Below are 24,287 nucleotides of genomic sequence, written 5' to 3'. Positions count from 1 at the left end.
AAAAAAAAAAAAAAGAAGAAGAAGAAGAAAGGAAAAAAAGAAATGAGCATTTGATTTCATTTAGTCAACAGCTTTATTAGCCTGTAACAAGAGAGTCTGCCTATACTTAAGAGTGCTGAAGCCAGAAATTGACTATTTTCTAGCTGTGAAAATCCTAGATGGCATTTTCTTCCAATAGAAGGCATTGAAAATCTGTCATTTAACAGAGTTGTTTCATCAATGATCTTATCTAGGTCAGTCTCTACATTTTTGGATTATAAGATGCATCAGTTACTGTTTGACATTTTTGAAACTGGAGACAAATAAGAAATATATGGTACACGTGATCAGTGGAACTGACAGGACCTACATCTTTCTAAAGTTGCTAAAATTAAATCCTCTGTAAAAATCTTGCAAAAATGTAATTAGCAATGCTCTCTAAACAGACTCCCTGTGCAAGGATTTATTCTCACAGTTTCAACAAATGCTCAGTATCACTAAGGACATGTTTAAATAACTTTCATGTGATGTCCACTAAGGCGTGGGCATATCTGGGCATAAATTCTTTACATAAAGACCTTAAATTGTTTGATGATAGATAGATGATAGATAGATAGATAGATAGGTAGATGATAGGCAAATAAATAGAAAGATTGCAGAACATAAGATTATGAGATATCTGGATCATGAGAAAAAAGCTCTTCGCTGATATAGCTGAATCTACAGTCCAGATAGCATAAGTGTCAGTCCTTCAATGCATATCTAGATTTTGAGCATTGCATTCCCTCCAAAAAAGAAATGAGGGAGAATAGTGGCTTTCCTTCATTTATGCACAGAAGAAAGACAACTGCCCCACTGTTTTTCTAAAAGGAGAGATAGACAAATCATCCTTTTCGTACAGCGTCAGAGGATCCTGGCTCTTTGCCTACCTTTATTTATAGATATTTGGAAAGTAGGCATTGAACCCAAAGCCTTGCACTTATTATGCAACTCTGCCACGTGGTTGCACCAGAACTCCATATTTTTATTTTATTTTGAGGCAGGATCTTGGTAAATGACCCAGGCTTAGCATGAAGAAGTTGCGATCCTCCTGCCTCAGCCTCCTGATTACCTGGGATTACAAGGATGTGTCCTCACTCCCAGCATAAATTTTTCAGTATGTCTTTCCAATGGCTTGATGAACCACAGTTGTCTCTGGGTTTTATGACATACGATTTCTCCAAGCTCTGGGCTTTCTCTATTTAACAGTGCAATCAAGGAGAGAGCATCCTAATTTCCTAACCCCCTTTGGGGCCAAGCCTCATGAACTGGTATAGGCTGTAACTATTTGACTCTCTTAGTGAGGTAGAGGAAATTTTGTAAGTCTGTTTAGATTAGAGTGAGGACCTAGCATAGGTAGCTTCAGATCTAATTCTCACGGTGTAGGAGAAACAAGTTGAGAATTTTTGTTTTCTGTGTATAGCTCCAGTCTAACCCAGGAGGCTTGGGCTGTATGTGAGAGCACTCAGAAATCCAGAAAAAACATTTTCCTTTTCCACAGTAGTAGAAACAGGCACTTGTCTCCTAGAAACAAGTACATTTTAAACATTTTTTTCTTCGCACGTACCAGCTGAGATCCTGATTATGTTACACTGCAGGAATGTGAATCTAGCCAAACCAGAATTCATTCTGAGTGCTTCCCAAGCAACATTCTTTCCATGCTTCTGGGTTGTTTACAGCGTTTCCCCTACCTCCTCAAATTAACAATCAATCACTATGAATCCCATAACCTGAAGTTTATTATCCAGGGGATAACTGTATTTATACAGGGAGATGAGGGAAGAATACGACAAGCCCACTGGTGAAAACAGTTATGTTTTTGAATAATGTGTTAATAAGACACTGCTTCATTCTATTTCCTTTCTCACTTCTTTAAGTGTGATTTAATTAGGTAAACTGCATAATCCATCCCCCTTGATCATAAAAAGAAGTGTAAGTGGTTAGTACCAGAGAAAAGCATAGTAAGAATGCTTGGCTTAAGTGACCCATTCACCCACATGGGCTTTAAGGGATGGACTCCGTGATCTTTAGTGCCCGCACTGCGGAAGCTTTCCTTAGAGCACAATTCCCTCCCTGTCAGTTTTGGATGATGCAGGCACTAAACCAATTTCACATCTTCTACATTTCACTTGATATTAGTCAAAAGGCTGAGAAGTGATATCTTCTACAGTCACTTCTATACTCATTTTTTAGTATTATTAAAGTATAACTCAGACAATATGATTTAATATGTGAATTGCCATTAAGAAATATGTTAAGGGCCAGGGATTTAGCTCCATGGTTCCACTGCCTGCCCTGAAAGCACAAGGACCCGAGTTCGATCCCTGGTATCAAAAAAATAAATTAAAAACATTAAAATTAAAAATTACTTGAAACAGAAATCATGTGCTGCTTTTTTAAGGCGGTTAATTTTTACAAGCATAGGATATGCTATTAAAGGAAGTTCAAAATAGGTTAAAGTACACAGTCTACAAAATGTTTATTGTTAATTATTAAAATTATTAATTTCAATATTGCTAGCTTATTTATAGTTATACTAGAGCAATAAAAGCAGAATATAGGGTTGGGATGCTGGAGTACTATCTGGTAAAATGACTGTTATTATCTTTTATTAGTTTAAGAAAGTGTATTTGTGTGCTATTTCTAACATAAAATATGTTAAAATATTAAATAATATGTAGCTGTGAGTTTAATGTTATGAAATAAATTAAATACAGGCTGATTCACAACTAGGAATCAAAACAAGGAAGATTGACATATTCTTTGACATAGGAAAAGACTTTATGAACAAATCCTCAGTAGCAGGAACTAGCACAAAGAATTAACAACTGGTATCTCATCTTTTTAAAAAGCTTCTGCACTGCAAAAGAAACTACCAATAGAACTAAGAGATAACGTACAATGTGGGAAAAAATTTTACTAGCTGTTCCTCAGACAAAAGTTTACTATCTAGAATATATAAAGAACTAAAAAAAAAAAAAAAATCAGACCCCCCCCAAATAGAAAGACCCAATTCAAAAATGGGCATCTGAAATGAACAGACATTTCTTGGACAAACAAGTAAAAGCGGCAGATAAATATATGAAAAAATGTTCAACACACCGGTGATTGGAAAGTTGCAGATCAAAACAACACAGATTCAACCTCACTCCAGAAAGAATGGCTTCTAAGAAATCAACCAATAACAAACGCTGGTGGGGTTGTGGGGAGAAAGGAACCCTTCTCCATCATTGGTGGGAGTGCAGATTGGTGCAACCATTCTGGAAATCAATATGGAGATACCTCAAAAACCTAGGATTAGGGGTCCCATTGGACTCAGCTATCCTTCTGCTGGGTATCTTTCCAAAAGAATTAAAAGACTCATACCACAGTGATATATGCACACCCATGTTTATAGGAGCACAGTTTGTGATAGCTAAAACTTGGAAGCAGCCCAAGTGTCCATCACCTGTAGACTGGATAAAGAGGATGTGTTTTTCCTATAAAATGAAGTACTACTCAGCCATAATGAATGAGAAACTAGAGTCATTTTTAGATACTTGGATGTACATTGAGGCCATGATCTTAAGTGAAATAGCAAGGACTCCCGTGTAAATACTGAGTAGTTTCTCTGGGTGTGAAAAACTAATAGTGTAGATGAGGTTCAAATTGTGTAATTGATAATGTGAAATAGGAAGAAAAGGACTAAAGGAGTAGGGGAATTGGGAAGGGTAGAGAAAAGGAAATAAGGGAAAATAAAAAATATGAGAAAAGGAAAAAATGGAAACAAGGTCTTTGTAAATAGGGGAGGGTGGAGGGGGTTAAGGGAGGGCAGGGGTGTGGGAAAAAATGAGAATTAAAGATACATCATGTAAAAGTGCAAGATCACAGTGATGAATATAACTGTACTATATACTCAAAATGTACCAATAAACAATAAAAAAATAAGACTGTCATATGAAAAAATTATAATACAGGTGAGGCCTTCGATTCTTTGGAAGACGCAGAATGAGGCTGGTGACAGCTGTAATGCTGAGCATAGTTCCTAAGTGGGAGGGCTCTGAGCCCATTTGACCAAGGGGACATTTTCCTGGAAGATCAGAACTAGGAAAGAGAAAAATCATCAATGAGAAGAGTGCTGTAAAATAAATCTAAAGGGTGTAGCAAATGCTTGTAAATTTAAAATGAGCAGAGCTATGACTCAATCACCAGATACACACCCTTTTTAAAGCACCCTTTTGCCTACAGCTGTTAAACTGATCCAGGCAGATTCTCTGATTTAAGTTTTATTTTTGGAGCAGGTGATCTTAAACTTAGTCCCCAGTTTCATGGTAGAATGAAGAATGAAGGTAGTTTAGGAGATATTTTGTTGTAAGTGATCCACTTTATGAAGTTGTTCATCATTATTGTGGGAGAGAATTTTGCTGCCACTGGAAATGAATAAGTTACCATGATAGTGGATTATTCAAAAGCTGGGCTGACTGCATAAATAAGATGTGGTTTTCCTATAAAATGGAGCATTACTCAGCCATAAAGAATGAGAAACTAGAATCATTCATAAGAAAATGGATGCATGTCAAGGCCATAGTCTTAAGTGAAACAAATAAGACACATATTTATAAATACTAAAGTTTCTCTGGTGTGAGAACTAAAAGTATAAGTAAGATCCAAATTGTATAACCCATAATGTAAAAGAGGAAGAAAAGGGCTAATGGTGTAGGGGAAATGGCCAGGGTAGGGGAAAAGAAATAAGGGAAAAGAAAAATATTACAAAAGGAAATCAATATGGAGATACCTCAAAGAGCTGGGACTAGAGGTTCCATTTGACCCAGCCATCCCTCAGTTGGGTATCTTTCCAAAAGAATTAAAATAATCATATCATAGTGATATACGCACAACTATGTTTATAGTGGCACAGTTTGTAATAGCTAAAATTTGGAAACAGCCCATTTGCCATTCAGTTGGAAACTGGATAAAGAAGATGTGGTTTTTCTATAAAATGGAATACTACTCAGCCATAAAGAATGAGAAATTAGAGTCATTCATAGGAAAATGGATACATATTGAGGATATACTCCTAAGTGAAATAAATAAGTCACACATATATAAATACCAAATAGTTTCTGTGGCGTGAAAAACTATAATAGTACATATGATCCTAATGAAATAATTGACAATGTGAAATAGGAAGAAAAGGGCCAAAGGGGTAGCGAAAGTGGGAAGGGTAGGGGAATGGTAATAAGGGTAATAATGAAAAAATGAAAAAATGGAAATAAAGTGTTTATAAATGGGGAGGGGAGGAGGTGTGAAGGGAGGGCAGGGACAAGGGGAAAAACTGGGAACCAAGACCTGTCGTACAAAGGTACAAGATCCCAATAATGAATGTAACTGTACTGTATACCTAAAACGTACCAATAAACTAACGAGGAAAAAAAAAAAAGGCAAACATTGAAACAATGTCTTTGTAAATAAGGGAGGGGAGGAGGGGGTGAAGGGAGGGCAGGGACAAGGGGAAAAATGAGAACCAAGACCTGTCATGTAAAGGTACAAGATCCCAATGATGAATGTAACTGTACTGTATACCTAAAATGTACCAATAAATTTAATGAGGAAAAACAAGAATCTGGGCTGGCTTAGAAGCATTACTTGCCTCTCCACTTTCTGCCAAGAGTTGACGCAGCATGAAGCCTTTGCCAGAAGCAGCACAGAGGCCAGGGTCATTTCTTGGATTTTCTCACCTCTCATATATACCTCTATTTTTTATAAACTATCCAGATTTTGGAATTTCTATTATGGCACCAGGAAACAGACTATGATCAACCATGAGGTCTTTAGTGCAGTAAGTCAGGTCAAAGACTATCAAAGAAGAGAGGCCAGGTTGTCTGTGGTCTGTGTTACATCTGTGAAGGTCAATAGAGGTTGTATTCTGATGTAAGAATAGTTGTGAATATCTGGTTAAATTAGTAAGGAAATAAAACTCTTTAGTCTAATGAAGTTAAGGAAGACTTGATTTTCAAAAGAAAATTATGAGATGTGTTAGCATTGAATAGGACTAATGACAGTTGAAAGAAATGAAGGTTCAAAATAACGGCTGCAGCCTATTTCATATTTTTCTCTGAGAAGTTACAGAAATAGTTCTTTCAGTACCCATATGGATGTATAAAAGAGGATTATCACCAAAAAAGCTATCCTGCTACTGGGAAATATTTCTCTTTCAGCCTTTTGTATTTCTGTTATTATTTGGGAGCAGAAACACTTCATTTGAGAATTCAAGAACATTTACATGGAAAATAGGAGTGGAAACTACAGCGTTTGACTTTAGAGCAAAAGGAAATCTTGTGTATCATCTTGGAAGATGGACATAATTTCTGACATTAGTGCAAAAGCGGAGTATGCTTATAACCCATTATGGAAGTTTCAGGTCCCTCTGTTCAGTAATTGTCTCATGTAATGCAGCCCATCAAGTGTGCAGGAATATCAAATACAGTATGGTGACCCTCAAGGTGTTTGCTCTGCTGTGATTACTAAAATCCTTTTGTCTGATCAGATAATATTATGTCTTTGCCAGTTAATAAATAAAAACCTGTGATAGGCTAACTTATTCATTCATAAAATATGGACTTTCATGGCCCATAACATTTTGGCAGTGATGCTGGGATGTTGAGAGACCTGACCTTTGAGGAGAAGAATGAAATTCTTGTGAATGACTAATGCTAATGGAGAGAAGTCCAAGGACATCAGTAGCAAATATAATCTTAAAATTGTTTGGCCAGGCAATGTTGGCATCTCCTTCTTGAGGGGTTTCAGGGAGGTGACCATGACACAATGAATGACCAAAAGCTTATAGCTAATGGTAAAGTTTAATTTTTACCCAGGGTCTTTCTAGCTTGTTTCAAAGCCACACACAGAAGCATGATCACAGTGGTTTAATGATTAACAGTAGTCACAAGGAGGCAGGAGCAGATACACATTGTTCAAACTAAAGACAGAACATCTAGATAAAGCAACAACTGTCTATGACTAAAAGGGAGTGTAAATTGGAAAGAGGAACAAAGAAGGAATTAGGGAGTTGTTTATGAGCCAAGGGACATGGTTCCAGCGCGTCACCTTCAGGACACCTGTGCCCCGGTGAGAACAAGCATTCTGGGACTCGGGGCTGGTGCTTCAGCCGTTCATCCTCTCATACCCCAACAAGGCAAGGCATAAGAATATACTCCATGCTATTGCCTATTAATGAGGCATACTGTGAGAAAAAATTAGTTAGATGACTAGAATTTAGGCTTCAGAATGGCCTCTGTAATCGTACCTTGAGTATATGTCATTGCTTTTCAGGTGGATTATTAACCAGTTTAGCAGACTAACCCCGAACTAGTTGAATTTGTCCCAGGGCGGCATAAAATTCTGAGTGTTTTCAAACCAGAGATATAGATATATACTTGTATGCATCAGAGAAGGGAGACTCCGAGCTACATGCATAGAAACCATGGGAACAGTGAGAATTTTATCTGGTTTACTTGACCTCAGCTTCCTCAAAGGGAAATGTGAGAAAGGTATAGTTCTAATGTCTCTTCTTTCGTATGGGAGCTAATACACAACCATCCAAGTGTTCTGTGGATCTTTGGGCAAGGGAAGGACTGAGAGCAGTATTGTCCTTTTTGACACAAGGACATATGCTATCATCTTATCTGTTTCTATTGGAACATGGGGTGGCTGCATTCAACAAATGATACTTAGGAAGCTGTCACATAATACCACCTTGATGTAAGCCCTTCAAACCAATTCAAAGTGTTTTTTGTTGTCACTTCTATCCCTGTGTATATACAGGAACTGGTGCAATTTATGCTTGCACCTGTCTTGAAGGTGTCAGAGGTGATATTCTCAATTGAGAAGAGCCACATGTACAGAAGAATTCATAGCTTTGTAGTTCCACAACCTACATGACCCCTTTGAGCTGTGGTCACTGAGATTTGCTGGTTGAGATTTGACAAAGAGAAACTGCCTCTACCCAGAGGCATGCTTTGAGGTTTTAGACTCATTGCCTGCCTGACCCAACCACCAGGTACACATCCATTTTTTAAAAGCAGCACTTTGCCTGCTGCTATTGAGCTGACCCATGGAGACCTGACGACTCTCTGAATTGCCAGTGTCATTTCGAGCTGGACAGCTCAGAGTCCACTACTAACAATGTGGGAAGGATGCAAGAGCTGCACTGGTCAGATAGAAATGGGACGTTCAGTGACACATCTGGGTGGCACAGCAATATCTCATTTTGTGTGAAATAGTTACAGCTTCTTCTCTTGGAAAAACGCTATATCTCAGCTTGCCACCTGACTGTAAGTCAGCACCTCGGTGGTTCTCTATATCCACAAGTTCCCCTAAATGTCCAGGATTGGGTCACACAAGTGGTTCAGCCTGAAGGTGCCAACTGGCACCAGCAGCAGCTTTGCAGAGTCAGCATTGATGTGGCCACTCCTCTCAGTGAACACACTCAAGGCCCTTATCTTAGTGACTGCTAAACTCCCCTTAATAAACCTTGCTATGTTTTTCTTGCCACTTAATAGTTTGTCTGTAGCCCCGGTGTTTTGTCTGCCACTCAGAACACTAAAGCTGGCAGATTAAAGGCCCCTTTTACAAAAGCCACTAATCGAGGTACAAATCACTGCTGCCACACTGTGGAATCCAGAGGCCACAACATAGCCCAGTCCTCTGCCAAAAAACTGACTCCTGTCTTAGAGCTGTGAACTCATCTTCTAGCTTTGCAAACAAGCTTTTTATTTTGATTACTTCGCCTTGCTCAGAGAGCTTTTTATTGAAATTTTTACTGAGACAATGATTGATTCACATAACATTTAACTGAGAACTTTACCTGGTTACATTGAAGAAATAATACAATAATGTGCACCATATACTGAGTTTGCCCCAGTGGCATTATTTTTGGAGAAATTATAGTATGATATCACAAGTAAGATACTGAAATTGATTCAATCCATCCATTATTTAGGTTTCTTGAGTTTTACAGATTGTGTGAGTACATTTGTGAGGTATGCATGTGTGTGTTCACTTGTGTAATTAGTTCTGGACAATTTTGCAATATGTGCATGCCCTCAGATAAGCACCAGTCAGTATGCTGGGGAGTTCGTCCTCACCAGGACTCCTCCCATGATTACACCCATCTCCATCCCCACACTCTGCCGAAACCCTGGAAAAATAAAAGTTTTCCACTTCTAAAATTTGATTATTTAAAAATGTTATAGGACTACAGTGATATACATTTGTAAACTTTGAGTTAATAACTATAGTCTATAGCTTTTGACATTGTCCTACCATGTATCTGGTCTCTAATGACTCATGTTCTTCCCAGATGTGAAATATGCACTCTTTTAAAAAGCCTTTCCAAGAATCTCACCACGTGATAATATGTATTAGCTCAAACTCCAAAGTCTTTCCAAATCTTATCTCAAAATCCAAGATCGCACTATGCAAGTCACATAAAGCATGTACAGATGAGATTTGTCTATATAATTATCTAACCACAGCCTCTCGGGCCCAATTCTTGTTCATCTGTGGATGCCTGAAACCAAACTGGCAATTTATCTCCCTCCAACACTACAAACACTCAACAATGGGAAACACTGAATAGAATGTAAGCTTAAAAGTCATCACTTAAAGTTCTGAAATCTAGCAAACACAGAATTTCTTTGATTGGGTGTCAAGATTTGGTCATACTACTATCAGTTTTATTCTACTTTATGGTGGCTTAATTCTACCCTCTGAGCCACTTTTCTTTCGCTGTAAATGTAGCATATATTTATAAATAAGTAGTTTATTAGATGGCTTCCTGTGGATGGAATTCAGAATTAGCCTCCTTGAATTCTGCTTCCCTTCTGTCCCTCTTGTATTTTGTGCTAACACTGTGTGGAAACAGTTTCCTTAATTAGGGGCTCTCATACAATTCGTTAGACCGAAACCATTTTATGGGAATCTTGAAGCTAATCTGCTATCTTGGCCTTCTGCTGATATGTCTAAAGTATTATACTTCTAAGATTCCTACATACTCCCTGTTTGAGTGAAAAGATCTGAATCTTATCTTTAAGTTCTTGAAAAGATTCTGTATATGAAATGTTCATCTTTCTGAAATCTTTGCAAAATATTTAGTAATAACATGCCTAGGCTTTTTCTCTATGCCCAAATTTCAGAAGTTTCCACCTTTTATCATATTTTGCTCTTTAGAAAAGATGAGAATATTAAAAAGTCATCCAGTCCTGTTTCATTTGTATTTAATAGTCCTTCATGAAGTCTTTTCCTTCCCTTCCTCCTCAGATAGCACCTTCAACACTTCATGCAGAAACCTCTCTGGGTATATAAACAGCTTCATTCCTTACAGCTTTTTTAGTTTTGGTTTGTTTTTCTAGACAAGGTCTTACCATGTAGCCCAGAATGACTCATATTCACTGTGATCTTTCTATTTTAGCCTCCAGAGTGCTGGGATTATAGGTGCACATCACTGTAGGAAACAGCCTACAATCACCTTGGCTTTATTCACTCAGTTTTGGGCAAAAGCAATTAGGGGTCCCACGGGATTCATCTTTCTCCAAACCACGAAGCTACTTCCCTGGGCAAACAATTTAGCTTCAGGTGTGTTTACTTTTCCCTGCTGTGTTTAGCACACTTGCATGCCCTCTTCTCAGTGCTCACCAAAGAGGCCAGTTGGGCCTTATTCTTACCGTCTGATTGCCCACACGTCACCACACCAGACATTCCTTACAATTTTTGCTGTTCACATAATTGCAGAATATAATTAAACCAAGCTTATTGCCAATATATAAGGACTCCATTTCTTCCAGTTTCTAACATCCTTTTAAACACTCATGATAAAATCGTTAAAGTTCACATTTGTACTAACAGTTTGGGTTGGTTAATCTTTTTTTCCTAAGGGCAGTAGGATTTTTTTTTTTTCAGTGCTCCTCAAAACTTATTCCAGCCTCCACTTACTAGTTCCAAACTTGCTCTCACATTTTAAGTATCTCGCAAAAACAAAACTCTACTTCCGCCGTCAAAATCTGTAATACAAACTGCAGTATGGGAAAGTAGTAGAAATGTAGTCACATTAGATGACTCACAGCTATTATCTCACAAGTTACTGCTGGTCAAGAGTTCAGCCTTACCTCCACTAGGTACTCAATTCAGGGTCTCACAAGGTTGCAGCTACAGTTTGGGTCAGGGCTATTACTTCACCTGAGGCTGGGAGTCTTTCTCAAAGGCCCAGTTCTAATTGTGGGACTGAGGCCCTCAGCTCCTACAGATTGCTTCCCATTTACTAACACCTGGCCCTTGCCAAAACCTGATAGTTTGTTTCTTTATATCCCCTAGGTATGTATCCCTGCTGTTTCCAATCAACTTTAAATGGCTTACTTGATTAAGCTTCTCCAGGATAATATTCCTTTTGATTTAATTAAAATGAACCATTTAAGGACTGTAATTGGATCTGCATCTCTGCCATGTAAACTTACAGAATCAAGTGGCATCTGCCATATTCTTGGTTCATATACTTATAATAGAAAATTATGAAAGAGTAGGTCCTATGGACATTGTATTCAAAATTATTTTTACATTTTTATTCCATCTAATATATTTACTGATTCCTTAAAAATAGAAGTAATCCTTAAGGATTTTACTAAAACCCTATGGTTATTGTCTTGATCCATTTGGGCTGCTATATAAAATATATGATACACAATGTCTATATACAATAAAAATTTATTTCTTAAAGTTTTGGAGCCTGGAAAGTCCAAGAAGAAGATAAACACAGATTCACTGTCTAGTGGAGGGTTACTTCTTTATTCAAAGATGTTCATCCTAATGCTTTAATGATTTTAAAAATGAGGGAGATCCCTGGAGTCTCTTTTATAAGGGCATTGTCCCTTCCATGAAGGTTCCACTTTCATTATCTGAGCGCCTCCTTGAGGACACACCTGGTAGTACTCTCAACAGTAGGATTTAACACATGAATTTGAGGAGGACATAAGTAAGCATCAGTGTAGGAATAGCAGTTATTTTACATGGTGACTTGTGATAATATAGAGCTTCAATGAGTATCTATTGCTTAAATTAATTGCTTCATTCTCTAAATGTTGCACAGTGCCTAGCAGGGTTAAGCAACCAAGATAGAATCGAGCACTGTGAAAATAAGGAATTAATATACCTTTCCTATCACTTACACAAGTGAGACAATAGACTTTGAAGAAACATTACATCTTAGTGTATAATTACATCATATTAGTAGTTTTAAAGAATTTTAATAATTCACCTGAGAAAAGTAAGTTAATTATAACAAAAATAATTTTGGTGATCACTGTTTTAATTAGGGTGGAAAACTACTGTAAAAATAGACTCACAAGAGTAAAATGATTCAAATATTTATAGGCATAATTTTTTCTCACCTAATGGCCCAAGAAAGGTTTTCTTGATTGGTAGGCAAGTTCTCTCCCCATTGTTGTTCAGCATCTCGCATAGGATTTGTTTCCAACTGCATACAGTTAGAGGAATAAGATTAGAAAAGCCCACCTTGAAAGTGCACAGATAACTTAAACTTAAATCTCACTGGAAAGACGCTGTAGCCAAATGTTGATACTTTATCTGCAAATAAGCATGGGACATGAAACCCCATTGTATATCAACTTGCATCTGTCCCCTTCATTTACTACAATTATCTTAGTATTATTTTGTCTTTGTTGACTTATGGCTTCAATGTCTTAAGATAATTCATATTTCTTGTTATACAATTATGTTCATTAAAAGTACGAACTTTTAAATTCAGTGTTAGCATTATGAATTTTTGAGTTTACTTTTCTAATTTAAGGAGAGAAAGACTGAAAAGGTTAATTAATTCAATCAACTTCCTTTCTGTTATCTCCATAAAGTACCTTTCTGAGGTTCTAATTAACTCACTAAGAATAAATGGGCCTTCCCCTCAAGGAGCTTAAAATACTGCTTATTGAATGTCTTACCTGTGGAAGCCAGTCATGGCCCACTGGCATTCGACATTTGAAAGATAACTTCTTTCTTTATAATCAAGGCATTGACACAATGTGTGGTCAGGATGTTCCTAATTAGCATGTGTTAACATTTGTTCCTTTTTAAGGACTGCACGTGTTAAACTTGTTTTTGACCCTGCACGGGAGGAACTCGGATAGCCAAAGATCTGATGTTATCTGTAGGAGTCAGGTGCTTCCTGTTAAAGATCTGACGTTGTCTGTAGGAGTCAGGTGCTTCCTGTTGATGTGCCTTTAAAAGGCCGGTGCTTGCCGGCAATAAACGCCGCCTTGATCAGACTCTTGTCTTGGCGTCCTTCCTTTCTCTCTGCCCCATCTCCACCCCGCTGCTCTTTCAGGTTTGAGACACTGCTGGACAGTGCTCTGCGTTGCGGGCTCGCGACACTTACCCTAATTCATAAAGCCAAAAAAGTCTAGAAATAGGCTGAGGATCTTAATGTCTTAAATATTATTTCACTGCAGTTTTTAGTGCATGTTTTAGTAAATGACTATTAATATTCTTAATTCAATCAAGTTAACACAATTAGATGTCTTATAAGATTGATGAAGGGAAAATAGATAATAAAAGATTCTGCGGTTAATTTATACTATGTACTAGTTCTGTGGACCCTTGACTTACGAACTTGATCAGTTCCTCAGGGAGGGTTGGTTAGAAGTCAATACAGCTGAAATCTGGATGGTTACATGGGTATACACTATAGGTAACAAGAATCAGATGGATCTTCAGTTAACCTAATTAAACCCAGTTGTTTCTATGTCTGGCGGGGGGGGGAAAAAGTAATTTGAGTGTGCAGTGCCTATCTGCTCCTTGTTATCAATAATGTGTAGTCAGGTAAATATATAGATCTCAGCTGTACTGACTTATAACAAACTTGAGTTACAACCAGCACTCAAGAACCAAACAAGTTCATAAGTTAAGGATCCACTATATCAGTATTAGCTTTATTTTTTCAAAGAATTTATTGATACATGTTTTGTTATCAAAGTACTCTAAGATGAAAGATTCACCAAAATCAATAATTAGCTATGAAATATTTTTTAAATCACAACCGTGTATAAAGTTTAAATTTCTCAAGCATATTTTCTCAACATATTGATTCTTCCAGTTTTGGTTTTTTTTTTTTTTTGGTACCTACCAGGGATGGAACTCAGAAACTTGTGTTTGTGAGGCAGGCAGCCAATTTTATTTTTAATAAATATTTTGCCTGTTAGGTGATGGATAGGTTAATGACTCCCAAAGACATATACACATCTTTATCTCTGGTACCTAAGGAATATATCCCTTGACTTTTGTGGTATAATTATGTTTGAGATGTTGAATGTTGAGATGGAAAGATTATTCTGGATTATCCAGATTATGTGATGTAATCATATGAATCCTTAGGGTAAAGATTTCTTCCAGGCTGAGGAGAGGAAAGAGATACAGAGATGGAGAGGTAGAGGGAGGATAGAGGAGAGAGGAGGTAGGGGGGAGAGGGAGGGGGAAGGAGCCGGGAAAATGGGGGAGGGGAGGGGAAAGGGAGAGAATGAATATCAATACTTGCATGACATAGCCAAGAAGACATAGAAGTATGACAGAAGTGCTGTACTGTGGCTTTGAAGGTAGAGAAAACGAAGTAACAAGATAAGGAACAAAAACGGCCTTAAGAAGCTGGAAAACCAAAGAAGTGAATTCTTCTCCAGAGTACTCAGAAAATAATTCAGCCAATTTATATTTGGTTTTGGTCTTGTAGGACATTCTTCAGATTTCTAACCAACAGAAGTATGATAAATTTGTGTTGTTCAAAGTGATGATACTTTTTTTTTATAGGCATGGAAGGAATACAGACTGGTAACAGGAAGTGAGATGACACCATAAAGTATCAAAATCTGAAATTATTTATAAATCAGAGTAGATTCAAAGGTACTGTTCGACAATATTGCTATGCTTGTTGATTGTGAAATCAAGGAATAGAATTCTAAGATTTTTTTCTCCCCGCAAAATGGAGGGAGGCTAAGTAGGAGAAAATTGCTCAGGAAATCATCATAGAAAATCTTTTGAAAATACTGATATCTCCATCTAAGGAATTACAATGGCTCTTGAGCTTCTGGGTTATTCTTGAGATTTTTTGAGAATACACAGTTCTACCCTAGAAGAGGTGGTGGTACCCGGTGTCTCAGTCAGTGATCCTTTAAGCAGAACACTTTAACGTTGTACACTTTGGATGCTTTTGACCGCGGTGAGGATTTGTTTAAAAATTATAATAGGAATTTAGAACAATGTGTGGTAAAATGGTCACAGTTTTCATGCACCATTAAAATCATATAAGATGTCTATAAAGATAGATCTGTCACCGAACAAACAGATTATATTTATCTAGACCCCTCAGTGATTTATTTTGCTGAAGATTCCAACAAAAAGAATAATATATGCCTAAAAATTGAAACATGCTGAAAAATGGTTATAACTGTTTTTAAGCTTTTAAATTATTTAACTATTGGTAATTATATAATTCAATTTTATAAAAGTTTGTGCTAAGTACAGTCTGATATTAAGGGACATGCATTATTTATGCAAAGTCAACACAGGATACATTAACTGGAGTTCAAGTGTAAAGTTCTTTAGAAGGAGAAGCTAATCATTTCATTTAAAATTATCTATCAGTGAGAGATATATTTTTCAGAAAGAAACTTGCTGCTATATTTCAGTAACTTGCTTGTTTTTACAGTGGTTCTTTAGTTGCTGGCCTTTTCCTGAATAGGACATTATGTCAAATGCCTTGCTAAGCTGAAATTTTAGTAATTTGCTTCGTTTCCTGTGGTTATTTTTAACACAGCATTCTGAAATGTTTCACATGTATAATTTATCACCTTTTTTGTTCTTCTCTGAACTCATATAGGATAAATAAAATGTAATCCCACCATAGCTGTAACATTAAAATGAATTGTAAGCAATATGGCTTGACTTTATTGCTTCCATATTAATTTCAAATATATGCTTGCTTAGGGTACTAAAATTTGCAACATCAATCCCAGCAGAATCCTCTGTGATAATGTTGGAATGTCCTGCTGGAAGATTTATACAGAGTATTGACAAGAAAAAATTTCAATTATGACTCTGCCACAATAATGTATATTTAAAAACACACTTATATTCAAATAATACATCAATTAAACTTCCAGACTGAGTATTTATAAACTGAAATCTGCAACAATAAGCAAATCCTATCTTTATGTGTATTATGAAGTGTAAGACTTTTGGTTTGTTCCAAAACTCATTCTGTGTACTTTTCTTGTATAAATACATATTAACCAATGATTTCCCATCTGTAATTATTATTTTCTACATGAAGTAACTTGAGATATTTTTTTCCTTAATAAACAACCCCCATGTGCCAGTCACTTCAAGATCTTACTTGTTCATGGAATCATGACATTTCTTGGGTAGTCATTTTGTATTTTAGCTAATTTTAATCTCTCCACCAAAAATTGAATTTCACAATTTGTTTGAGAAGTTTATTTGGCATGTTCTATTTATATTTAACTATTTGCCTTGCCTTCCCACTCTACTATTCTGAATACATTAGCGTTGGAAATATTTCTAAAAACAAGACCAGTCATCTGCAAATTCTGTCTGTTCTTTAATTCTGCAATCTACATTCTTTTCACCTTTCTGGACTAATTGAAACCTGGCTTTCCTGTGGAGAAGTGATCCTGCTGATCTCTCAATGCTATCTAATTTTATTCCCCAAGTCTTTTTTTTGTAGTGACCTTGGTCATGGATAGATATTCCTGTTCTCCAGGGTTTTCTCCATCCCTCCACTACAATACTCACACACAAAGACAAGCATAAATCCAGTTTCACCATCCACTATCCCAGACACCTATAGAATCTTCCTAATCAGATAATTTAGCACTTTTCACAGAGAGAAAACACATCAATGTACCCTGACTTTTCTATTTTTGACCTGTTCTTATCACCTTGATCTTCATGGATCTTCAAGCATACATTCCATGGTCATATAGTACATATTGTCATCATGAGTAAGTACAGATATGATCATAAACTAAGCCTCAAACATCCGCTCTAGAGGGAATCTTTTGCTATATAGTTTAAGTCTAGAGTGTCCCTCAAGGGCTCATGAGCTAGAGGTTTCATCACCAGCATATGGTGCTATTGGGAGGTGATGGAGCCTTTAAGGGGTCAGAGCTAGTTAGGAGGAAGTTAAGTCACAGAAGGGTACCTAGGAACAGGGACACTAGGACACTGGGCCTTTGTGTTGTATTTCTTTGTTTCCAAATCACCATAAATTGGTTCCATATTATGTTCTGACCATGGTTTTCTGCCTTGTCACAATCCTAGCAATGGCCTGAACCAATGCTGTGAGCAAAAAATATATCTTTCCCCCTTTAAGTTGATTATCAAAGGATTTTTTTCTGTGACACATAGATACCTGATTAATACACCTTCCAAAGCCTCCCCGTAGCACACATTACAATACTCAAAATGTAATGAAATCTTCAACTTTTAAAATGTATTCCCTTTTTTGTTATCTCATTCATCATATACTCTTTATTGAGCTTAAATTCCACAATCTATTGTCATCCTCTGCCATGTAGTCTGAGTTCACTTGGAAAAAAAATAACTCAAACAAATGCTACCTTTCTTTCCCTCTATGACTCTCCTCATTTAGCTACATGTGGCTGAATTAAAAACAAAAGACTTAATGATTTGTCTCACACTAAATTCATGATCTCAAGCAAGCTCCTAAAGCAGCCTACTCGTCATTCTGTCTTTCTCTAGTCCATTCTCTCTCCCTGTCTTTTAAATAAATTTATGCTGTCTCCTTAAACTTCCAACACCTCTGTCCCCATCCTCAGTCTCCAAAGAGAATTTTTCCTCCTGCTTCACTGAGAAAATTAAAGCAAGCAGAGGAGAACTGAACACATCTGCCCACCTCCCTACACCTGTGCTTTGCTGAGGCTGTAGTGCACTTTGTGCTCGAGCTACCCTTGTCACGCCCCTTCAGTTGCACTGCTCACACCTTTCCCTTCCTGCTCCTGGCATCCAATCTCCCCTTTCTGCTGAATCTTTGTTATGAGCACCTCCACTTTGCTCCCTTTTAGAGCAAACCACATTAAAAGAGATTTTATTCACGGTCCCTGATTAACTTCTTCTTCTCCCCTAAATCAAATCCAATAATGATTTACTCACAGTTGTCAGTGGCACTTAATCTTCAACAAAGTCACAAAGAGACTATTTTGCTAAATCCCATGATCAGTTCTTGGGTCTCATGTAAAGCTGAGTCCCCCATAGCATGTGATGCCATTGATCAACTTCTTTCCACTTGTTTTTCTTTTCCACTGCTCCTGAAACATCTATCAAACCGGGACATTATTATTGGATATGCACTCCACATACATTCATATAGTTTCAAGGCTTTAAACGAATGAAGATTCTACATGACAAGATTTGACATCTCTTTTAAGGATTAGCTCAATAAATCAAATTTATTGCTTGATATTTCCACTTTGTTTTCAAATTCCTCGTGTGCTTAAATATCTAACAGTTCCTAATTTTCCCTCCAAAGCAATTTTGCTTGAATCTGTCCCATCTCATGATGACCTATTTCACTTCTTCTAGTTGCAAAAGTCAAAAGATCTATGCCATTTTATCTTCCCTTTTTCTTTCATTCAACATGTTAAAATTATATTTCCAAATGTACCCAGAGTCTAGCCACTTCCTAGGCCCTCCTTGCTGCCTGTTGATCCCAAGCCTCCATAATCTCACCTGCTTTGCTATGAGAGCATTCTCAAGGGGCCTTTTTGCCCCTATTCTTATTTCCCTTTTAGCATGTTGATCCTGTCAGAACACAAACCAGATCGTTTTCTCTTTTATTTGCACATCTCTTAATGGTTTGCCACCAAATGCAAAGCAATAGCTAAATTCCACGCAATGACCTAAATTTTGCATACATCTATGGCCACACCCACGTCATCACATTATCCACTATTCTCCATTTTCTCTGGCCTTAGTCATCTCTGCATTCTAATGGCATCCAGTTTTCCGATCCTTCCCTCTGTTTTCCCCTCTGCTTTGACACCCTTATTTCAGATATCTATATGACTCATTCATAGATTTTAGCATTGCATTAAGATGGCCCTTTGGAAAGATTTCATTGTAATCTCAACTAAAATCTTGCCCTTTCTCCCTCTTCTGTCTCTTTTCTTTTATTTACTTACTTGTTTTTTTTCACTTAAAGGATTTCTTTGTAACCTAACATGTATTTGGGTTTTAGTTCTCGGCTGTTTCCCAAGTGTTTGTGATGGAGGTTTGAATTAAATATTTTTGTTTGTTTGTTCAGGTTATAACTGTCTGAAAATGGTAACCTTATATGTGTGAACCATGGGTGTTATTATGTTTGCTATTTCTTCTGGAAATAAAGCATATGACCTTGGATTTTACATTTAACCATAAATCAAAATGAAGTGCAATATTTTAAGTGTCATGAAAAAAATCAACTAAGGAGAAATAATATATTTTAGATAACACTAATGCATGTTGCCAGAAAATAGTCATCCTATTTCCTACTGGCACACTTGGCTGTACTGCCAAGTCTACCTGCTCTCTGCTGATGACACTGCTCTGTTTTTTCCTTGCTGATTACTGCTTTACAAAATGCCCTGGCACCATCCCAAACTGCTTAATTTCAGTGTCTTGAAAGAAGCCTTTATAGCTAACTCCTTATGGTGACAAATCAGGGTAATTGCCATGGTCCCCATTCGAGGGGCTTTGTGCTGCTAACAGTAATTGCTGGCTCAGCAGTGGTTTTCAGGGAAGCAGCTGGCAGAAAGAAAGATCATTTTCTACAATCGATATAAAAATGACAATAAGTTCATTTGTAAACTCACAGTCAACCATGTGCCCTTCTACCAAAAGTGATTATATCTTTCTGAGTGTACCAGGGCAGTCAGGATATATGTAGCTCATTTTGTAACTTCTTTTCCATTGAAAGCTCTGTTGGACATTTATTTTATTAATATTTCTCTTGGAGAAATATTAACGCAGCATAAGTCTTGTGGAAGTCCCTCTGGAACAAGATTGCCCAATGGAACATCTATCAAATCCTGGTTGATTGACCATAACAAAGAGTCTGGGAAGAGAGAAAACTGCCTGGAAGAGACTGAAGGAGTGAGCTTGATTACTACACTGGAAAGTGAAAACGGGCCTACTCCTCATCCAGAGTGGGGAGAAACCTTGATGCTAAATACCATCAAAGGACATGATGAGCTACTGTCTGGCCTACTACTTGAGCTGAATGGAGTCAACAGCTGGGAGTGGTGCCCACTGAATATGAAGAATGGAAACAGAAGAAAATACATGTTTATATCAGAAAGTAGGGGAGCAAATTCTTAGCTCAACCCTAGGGATGCCCAAAGGGCTCCCAGGTGAGAGGTCTCTGCAGGAAATACAAAGAGAAGGCACCAGTGATGTCAATAGTGATCACACTGGCCACAAAGTGTCATCAGTGTAGTCAGAGTTGTACCAGAAATCTCCTGCAAATACAGCGAAAAGCAGACATCTGGACAGGTGCTCTTTACACAGTTGTTTGAAAGAGTAAGAATCCAGGTGAAGCATAAAGAGGATTGTAATTTGAGGGATACACACCTGCTCTCTTTCAACATGGGAACTCTGTAAATTCTGGCATTTTGAAAGGTGAAGACTTCTATGGGGTTAGGGGGCCACCAAACCAGGCCCTTTAGCAAATAATTCTAATGCTATTGTCTTCTTGCCTTCTACATACATTTTCACTAGCTGTGACCTGGAGAAATATCTATTATGAGTAGCTGATTTTAATTGTGAGATTTAAACTTAGGCTAAAAAATTCTGGGTCCAGAAGAGTTCTGGGGCAGAAATGTAGATTTTTTAAATTTAGTAACCCTTTATCTCAGTGCTGTATTCCTCTCTTCTACTATGTCTGTAAAATTGAAAAATCTATTCACTGAGTTCATAGTTTTTTATTCTATTTTCATTTCTACAAACTTATGTTGTTACTTTGTAATGTCTCCTTATCAACTGTAATGTTTTGGCTAGCTATCCAGTATTTGAATATATTAAGTGCACCCCATAAATATGTGCCAATAACAAAACCAAATGAGTTCTAAAGTCTGAATCTGATACTTTCAAAGCTCAATTCTTCTGTGTGCATGGATTACTTTTCTCTTCTCTGTTTTATCTCATGGTTCTCTTAATTGTACTCTTGCCTTCTTATATGGGTCAGAAATATTAACAAATGCACATTACATATAAATATGTAGACATAAATTGAGACTTAGAAAGTTGCTATCTTTCACTATGGAGAAATTTTGCTTATATTTGGCAAATTAAATCAGAGGTACAATTGATCTTGCCCCAATCAGAACTGAATGCATTTGAACTAGACTCCAGTTGTTGTAAGGCATGACCTGTCGTGCATTTGTTTTCTCTTCTACAACATATCCTGCTAAAGTTTTCCTGAAAGCAACTGAGATTTGAAGTGTTTCACTTATCCCTTTGAAACTACTTGGATTCACTATTTCAACTTCAAAGCAAGGATCATGTCATGTAGAAATGCAGAGGGTGTGGCCTTGAAGGTGACTCATCTTTGAGCCCTTATTTTCACTGGGGATTTGACTGCTTAGGTCTATTGCCTTGGTAAAAGTGTAATCCTCACTAAAATGTTTTTATTTTCCTTTTCAAGTTTTTGGCTGTTTTATTCATTGCCCCTGGGGATAAAGTTTTTCTGCAACAAGCTGGTCCACCATAGTTATCTTTGGAGATTCCATGGTTATCAAGAACACATCATTTCTCTTGTCCTTTTAAGTCCCAGAACATTCCAATTATGGTTGCTTTTGTCTTAAGTAACAAACACTGCTCTCATTAATACCTGGCCTTAGCAGCTGTTGGGATTATAACAAAATTTTATAATCTTGTCCCTGCCTTAAGGATAAATATCAGCCTAAGATAGAGACAGCATCAATATCATCTGGAGAATTTGTAAAAAAAATACTGAGAGGGAGGCTCCCCTATGACTTCTTTCTGATTCACTAGGAATGGAAGAGAGCCTCAGACTTTATATTTCTAACACTAGCAATAACTAGGACAACATGGTATCAGTGAAAGAAGAGACAAGTAGATGAATGGAAAACAATAGAAATCACAGAAATATACTTACATAAATTTAGTTCACTGATCTTTGAAAATGATGTATGAAAGGAATAATTGATGCTCTGCTCACTAGTGAGAATATAAGCTTTTCTGTGAAAGACACTGTCAAATTGTAAGAATACAAGCAACTGACCAGGAGAAAACATTTCCAAAAGACATAGCTGACAAACTGCTTTTGTCCAAAAATACAAAGTACTCATACAACTCAACAATAAGAACAGAAATATCCTTATTAAAAACTTATGAAATACCTAAATAGATCGTTCCCCAAAGAAAATAAACTGATTGCAAATAAATATCCCTCTGGTGGAGTTGTTGAAAGCAGGGCAGGCTACAAGTGTGTGGGGGAAAGGTTAGGGCTTGAAATTTATACTCAATTGTGCTGTGAACCTGCACTCTAGAAACTAGTCTACTTAAAAGAGAAAATAATGAAGTGAAGTGAATTTAAAATATTAAAAATCAGATAATCATTGTGTTGTACAGGTTTCATATGCGTAGTAAGTTTTGAGACAATAACACATTCAAAGTGACCAAGCTTCAAAACTAATGAGTTTTAAATGATAGATGTGTGAAAGTCTTCCTGTCATTTTATGTGCATAGGGAAAGTATTTCTTTTTAATTCTACTTGTTTCTATAATATTCCATTTATTATTCCTGTTTCCCATTTTATGTACTTTTAAGATCAAAGTACCAATATTTTTCTTTAGAATTATTATTTTCTCTGGCCCAAATAAAAAGATTTACTCAAATGCCTTATATCTCTTCAACCATACAATTATTTCATGTGTCTTGACAATGATGAAAAATGAAAAATGCCTTTCGACATTTCTGCACAACTGAGAAGGACCCTTCACCTTGTTTAGCATGAAAATGATAAATGCAAAGGTGAATCTTTGGCCTGGAGAAGAAGATTGAGGAAACTCACAGACAGAGCTGATAATTCCATTTTTATTAGTTATAAACTGAACGCATTTCCCAAGGCTATACTCAGTTCAAACTGCTAAAATTATACCCAATGATGATATTTCTTAAATAATAACAGTGTATCATTCTTAATATTTAGTTTGAAACAAGTTACACAAGTTGGAAGAGACAACAAATTCAAACATCAGTCTTAAGAGTCTTAAATCTTTCCTTTGTGTGATTATATACATCGTACAAACTTTTTTCTATCACTGTAAATGAATCAAAAAGAGAGGGGCTATGAATTTCATGAAATTGAATTAAATGAAAAATGCTAATTTAATTGAGAAATAGTAATTAATATTCTCTGATTCAGAATAAATAAAATTACATCTCATTGCCATGACCTGTAGGTTTATCTAACTGCAAGGTGATCTAACTATATTTGTCAGAATATTCTCTTCCCATTAACTTCACAGAAGTCTGTTACTTTGGAAAGATGCTATAAAAAAGTTACTGATGATACAGATCAAATGCTATTTTTAAAAGTTTATAAAATATAATACATTATATTTTAGTTCATTTTCTATTGCAGTCAACAAAATACTTGGGACTGGGTTAGGTAGAAAGAAAAAGATTGAAGACGTGTACAGCTTTGAAGGCATGGAAGTTCAAGATCAAGAGGCTGCCTGGATTCAGGGCTTCATGCTGCATTTTAGCATGACAGATAGTATCCCATAGAAGGAAGTGAGGCAGCAACCTGAGAGAGCCAAATTTGATTTTAGCAACCCACTCTTGAGATCAATAATCCATTGTCAAGAGACCTAACCTGCTTTTGCATGATTAGCATTTATCATTTCTGAAGGTGGTCCCTCCTCGTCTTAATCACCTCCCATTAATCCCACCTCTTAGATGTCCCACCATCTCTCACTACCGAGACCCTGGGGACCAGTTTCCAGCACAGAAACCCCAACACACACCATGGCACATGTCTAGGAAGCTCCTGAGCATAGATGTACAGTTTAACCATTAAAAAGCCAAACCCTTGGGGCGAGGATTTAGCTCAGCGGTTTGGTAGCCTGCCTTGTAAGCGCAAGGACTTGAATTCAATCCCTGGTAAAAAAAAAAAAAAAAAAAAAAAAAAAAAC

General features: G+C 36.9%; 1 protein-coding gene and 1 long non-coding RNA gene across 2 annotated transcripts in view; one reads left to right on the top strand and one right to left on the bottom strand.

Annotated features, from left to right (window-relative positions):
- The window catches only part of LOC104861287, a 74,733-nt gene extending 57,554 nt beyond the window's left edge, over positions 1 to 17,179 (bottom strand). Inside the window, exons 1-2 of the long non-coding RNA XR_779946.1 lie at positions 17,010 to 17,179; positions 12,438 to 12,523 (exon numbers count right to left, since the gene is read on the bottom strand). This is a non-coding gene — a long non-coding RNA (uncharacterized LOC104861287). The remainder of the gene's footprint in view (positions 1 to 12,437; positions 12,524 to 17,009) is intronic.
- The window catches only part of Sntg1 (syntrophin gamma 1), a 783,297-nt gene that overhangs the window by 658,846 nt on the left and 100,164 nt on the right, over positions 1 to 24,287 (top strand). The gene's annotated exons all lie outside the window — the stretch shown is intronic.

This window comes from Fukomys damarensis, unplaced genomic scaffold, assembly GCF_012274545.1.
Source record: "Fukomys damarensis isolate Sample0158 unplaced genomic scaffold, DMR_v1.0_HiC HiC_scaffold_5, whole genome shotgun sequence".
Taxonomy (NCBI): Eukaryota; Metazoa; Chordata; class Mammalia; order Rodentia; family Bathyergidae; genus Fukomys; species Fukomys damarensis.
This window is presented reverse-complemented; position numbering and strand designations above follow the sequence as displayed.